The sequence below is a fragment of the Scyliorhinus torazame genome, chromosome 7 (genome assembly GCF_047496885.1).
Source record: "Scyliorhinus torazame isolate Kashiwa2021f chromosome 7, sScyTor2.1, whole genome shotgun sequence".
Classification (NCBI taxonomy): Eukaryota; Metazoa; Chordata; class Chondrichthyes; order Carcharhiniformes; family Scyliorhinidae; genus Scyliorhinus; species Scyliorhinus torazame.
In genome coordinates this window covers 92,878,423-92,884,022 of record NC_092713.1, presented here as the reverse complement: position 1 = coordinate 92,884,022, position 5,600 = coordinate 92,878,423, and the positions used below count along the sequence as shown (strand labels likewise).

The window sequence follows — 5,600 nt, the reverse complement described above, 5'->3', positions numbered from 1 at the left end:
AAGGGACTTGGGAGTCCGAGTTGAAGATTCTCTTAATGTTAATATGCAGGTTCAGTTGACACTTAAGAAGGCAAATTCAATGTTAACATTCGTTTCGAGAGATCTAGAATACAAGAGAAGTGGAGACAGGACGGGGGGACGCTAGTGATTAGGGGCTTCTACATGGGGGACAGACTTGCAACCCTGGACGAACTGACAGAAAGACTGGAGCTTCCGAACGGACAGGAGCTCTGACATTTACAAATCAAAAGCTTTTTCCGCAAGGAGACGACGAGGTATCCTAAAGCCCTGAGAGACACAATGCTGGAGGAATTGTTGGAGGCAGACAGTATGGAGAAGGGGAACTGTGGAGACATTTATGGACGACTGTTAGAAAGGGCAAGGACACCACTAGACGGAGCAAAATGGGAGGCCGAAATAGGGGCAGAAGTAGGGTGGGGACTGAGCAGGGCAAACTCCTCCACCTCCTATGCAAGGCTAAGCCCCGTGCAGTTCAAAGTGGTGCACAGAGCTCACCTAACCAGAACCAGAATGAACAGGTTCTTCCCGGAGGTGGAGGACAATTGTGAACGGTGCCAGGGAGGCCCAGCCAACCACGTCCACATCAGACTTGTCGGGTTCTGGACAACCTTTTTCGATGTGATGTCCAAAGTTATGGGGTAAGGGTGGAGCTGTACCCGAGAGTGGCAGTCTTCGGGGTTTCGGACCAGTCAGACTTTCATGTGGGGAAGAGGGCTGATGCTCTTGCTTTTGCTTCCCTAATCGGACGCTGGAGAATCCTGCTCGGCTGGCGATAAGTAGTACCACCCATAGCTGTGGAATGGTTGGCAGACTTGTCAGAATTTCTCCACCTGGAGAAGGTCAAATAAACAATCTGAGGTTTGGACGAGGGCTTCCATAAAGTGTGGGGGCCATTCATCAGCCTGTTGCAAGACCAGTTTGAGACCGATAGTGGATAGGAAGGGAGGGGGGTGGGTGGGGGTGGGGGGGCAATGAGGGCAGACAGGATCACACCGAGCAGATAGGAACAAGGGGGGAGGGGGGCATCTAGCGAGGAACCCAGGGAAACATCAGGAGGGTGTAATGTTCTGTGTTGTGACCGTAGTACAGATGCACACACAACATCTAGTTCCTTGAATAGTAAGATACTTTATTAACAGAATGAACACAGGGAAAGATAACTAACGAACTATGATACAAACGGTAACGAGTAAACACATTCAGTGAATTCTCCTGGAGCTACTTCTAGTGCGACTATCCTCTATGACTTACTACCAACGACCGGATATATTGAGTACATCTCTATCCCCACCTGCTGGTTGAAGATTGAATCAATAATTATATACATTAATAGATAACTATATACAAAACTGTGCACAGGCATATCATCACATCCCCTTCCTTTGGAAGTGTTGGCATTTACAAATGTAACTGTGCTTTACAAAACATGATCTGCATAATAATTTTAAAAGGCCACATATACAAATGTAACTGAGCTTTACAAAACATGACCTGGCTGATAAATTTAAATGTGTCCCTTGTGCATGTTCAAAACAACATCATCTTTTTGGTCTCCTGAACCTTGACCAGATGCTTGATTTCGCTTCATCTTTGGGAAGACCAGTTTTCTGGCTGGTCTTTGCGTCACCATCTCTTTCAGCCTTCTGAAGCGATGCTTCCTGCTCCGTCTCTGTGTGTTTTCTTGTATATTGGCCTTCTTGCCGATCCTTGTGTCTTCACTGTCGCGGCTGCTACTCAGTCGACAAACTATGTCCTGGACACTCTTACCCTTCCTTTCTCTTTTATTATCAGCTCTTTTCTTCTCCTTCTCTTCTTAGCTTTATTGACAAACTATGTCCTGGACACTCTTACCCTTCCTTTCTCTTTTATTATCAGCTCTTTTCTTCTCCTTCTCTTCTTAGCTTTAATGACATCCTTCGTGCTACTGGACCCGGCCAAGGGATTAGCTGTTTCTTGATCCCTTATTGCAATGGCTGCTTTTGGATCATTTGCTGTGAAAGCTGATTCTGACTCTTCTGCCGCAATGGCTGTTTCTGAAGTCTTTGCTGGATTGAGGAGTTTTGGTTGATCCATGGTGCTTGCGCTCAAACACTGTGCTGTAGGCCCATCAACTGGTGAGGCATCCACTGTCGGCATACTTTTGGATACTTTCGCAGTTGCAGGCAAGTCTGCGACTTCAGGAATCATCTGCAAATCCTCGCATTCCGGTGTCTTAGCTGGATCAATGTCATCAACATTAGACATTGTTTCTTCACTTTGTGTTTTAGCCTCAATTAGTGGCTCATCCTCATCTGATATGACGATATATGCTTTGTCTTTCGTTGGAGAACTGGACGAAGATGTATCCATCTGTCCTTCCTGCAAGTCTTTTGATGGACTGGCCTCTAGTATTGGGGAATCCACTGCAGGTATCATTCCGTGGGCAAAAGATGATTCATTTTACGTCTGTGGAGCCAATCTCTCTAAATGGGGATTATTTCTGCAGTAACCAGTCTGCTCGTAGTTGATTAGCTCTCATCAGATTGATCTGTTGTTGCAATCTCACTTTCAGCCTCTGCACATGTCACCTTAGAGCTTTCACATTTATCGTTGTCCTGTGCAGATTGGGTGCTACTTGTGATCACCTCGTCACTACTGTCAAATGAACAAAATAGACTTTCATAGTCTTCCTCTTCTGGCTAATCATCTGATTCTTCACTTTTGCCATCATAATTATCATAGTCTGCAGTGGCTTCTCCTGTAAAGTATGACATTGCTCATGGAATTATGTGCTCATGCAAGAAATGGCCAATTTCAAAGTCAGCAGCGAGTCTTGCTGCAGAACCTTCATCCAGCTCTCCATGCTCTGGAACTTCAGGAGGACTGAAGAAAGAGTCATTTGGTACAGTTTCCGTTACTGTTCTACCAGTGCCCTGACCCTTATGCTTCTGCTTTGTTTTAATGGTTTACAATGTGACGTTTTTCTTCTTTCTTCCAGTTGATGTGGCACCATGCGCATCCTGTGATTTTTGGTTCATCAAAGAAGAAAACATTTAACTCGTCAGGCTGCGACTCCAGCTGGTATGTTTTTATCACTACCTCATTTGTGAAATACTCATTTGGCTCAAACTTAAACTCCAGAGTAAAGCTCATTGGCTGTCCTGGATCTGAAAATGTTACGTTTACATCTTGCAAATGCTTTAGGATAGGCTCATCATGCTCCTGTATCATGTCACTAAGCGAATCCACATTTTTGAAGACTGTTAACCAGAATTCTGGAATTCCCTTTGGCTCCTCCATCTCTTCCTCTGGTTTATCTTCCTCCACTTTAACTTTTGCTTTTATCTCATCGGATAACTGCGCCATTATATCTCGTTGCCAATCATAATGATCTTCTGTCGTCGCACTGTCTGGAATGTACAGTAGATTCAGGGCCTTACAAGCACCTGCTCCTATGATGGAGCTGGAATGGAAAATGGTATGATGTGATTTCTGTTGTGTATTCATGCTTTGAGCTCACATGCTCCCAGCATCGCAATCTCATTCCCATTGTAGTCTTTCAGTCGTCTTGTTTGATTGACAACTTTTGGTTTAACCTGCAGCCCATTCAAATCGGACAAACTGAGAAGGTTGCCCCGCGCTCCTGTGTCAAGCTTGCATTTGATCAATGTGGCATTCAGCATCACTGGAATTGTCCATCTGTCTTTGATGGTATCACCATCACTTTTGCCGCCACTGGTCAGTAAGACTTCTTCACTCTGCATATTCGGACTTATCGTATCCTTAGTCATAATCAGATCAACAAAAAACAGGTCTTCAATGGACATCTCATCAATCGCATTGACTGATCCTGTTTGGTCCACTGTTAGACGTGAAAAGCATTGCTTGGCAAAGTGATTTGTTCTGCCACACTTGGAACAGACCCTCCCAAATGCTGGACATTGTCATGGCCCATGTTGATAGCCACATCACCGCCATAAAATGGAGGATCCGGTCAGCCACTTAAAATGACCGCCCGCACTGAGACCACGTTTCTTATTCACCTGTGACAGTGCTTATGACGCTGGTGTCTTCTTCCAGATTGGTGCCAAAAATGTTTAGGTTGAGCGTACTAATCTGTGCTCACTTGCATGACAAACCTTGATGCCGTTTAAAAAAAAAAAAAAAAAAAAAATGTTTATTAAGAATTTTTCAACAATTTTCAACCATACAAACCCCCCCCCCCCCGTAACAAAAAGAAAAGAAAAGTCGCATAGCAAGACATAAACATATCAAATCAACATAATACAGAACTTTGTACATTGGATTCCTCCTGCACATATCAACTTTCCTGTACATTTATGTGTTTTCTTGCTCAAGTACCCCCAGGAAACCCCCCCCCCCCCCGAAAGAGATGTCCCCCCCCCCCGTCCCCCCGGGTTCCTGCTGCTGCAGACCAAACTTCATCTAACGCTCTGCGAGATAGTCTAGGAACGGTTGCCACTGCCTGGAGAACCCCTGCACAGACCCCCTCAAGGCAAACTTTATCCTCTCCAACTTGATAAACCCTGCCATGTCATTTATCCAGGCTTCCACACTGGGGGGCTTCGCATCTTTCCACATTAACAGGATCCTTCTATCTCTACTACGCTCCAGAAACCCCCTCCTTACCCTTGGGGTCTTATTCGCCCACACAAAACCTATAATGCTCCTGCCTACCCTCTTAAAAAAGGCCTTGACCATCACAATTGGAAGGCACTGGGATACAAAAAGAAACCTCGGGAGGACCACCATTTTAATCGACTGTACTCTGCCCGCCATCGAGAGCGGCAACATGTCCCATCATTTGAAGTCCTCCTCCATCTGCTCCACCACCTGCGTCAAATTAAGTTTGTGCAGGGCCCCCCAGCTCCTAGCTACCTGGATCCCCAAGTACCGAAAGGTCCTTTCCGCCTTCCTCAACGGTAGGTCGTCTATCCCTCTTCCCTGATCCCTTGGATGCACCACAAAGAGCTCATTTTTCCCTACATTGAGCTCATAGCCCGAGAAGTCCCCAAACTCCCTTAGGATCCGCATGACCTCCACCATCCCCTCCACTGGATCTGCCACGTACAGCCACAGGTCGTCCGCATACAGCGACACCCGATGCTCCTCTCCCCCTCGGACCACCCCCCTCCATTTCCTGGACTCCCTTAGTGTCATGGCCAAAGGTTCAATTGCTAATGCAAACAACAGGGGGGACAGGGGGCACCCTTGCCTCGTCCCTCGATACAGCCGAAAATACTCCGACCTCCGCCGATTCGTAACCACACACTCCACCGGGGCTCTATATAGGAGCCTAACCCAGCTAATAAACCCTCCCCCGAACCCAAACCTCCGCAACACTTCCCAGAGATACTCCCACTCTACACGGTCAAAGGCCTTCTCCGCGTCCATAGCTGCCACTATCTCCGCCTCTCCCTCCACCGATGGCATCATAATCATGTTGAGGAGACTCCGCACATTGGTGTTTAGCTGCCTGCCCTTTACGAATCCCGTCTGGTCCTCGTGAATCACCCCCGGGACACAGTCCTCGATCCTCGTAGCCAGCACTTTTGCCAGCAACTTGGCATCCACGTTGA

The 5,600-nt window shown here is 46.8% G+C and overlaps 1 pseudogene; it reads right to left on the bottom strand.

Moving 5' to 3' along the window:
* Positions 1 to 2,699: 2,699 nt before the first annotated feature.
* On the bottom strand, positions 2,700 to 3,507 carry LOC140427347 (nucleosome assembly protein 1-like 1 pseudogene; annotated as a pseudogene).
* Between the last annotated feature and the right edge of the window lie 2,093 nt (positions 3,508 to 5,600).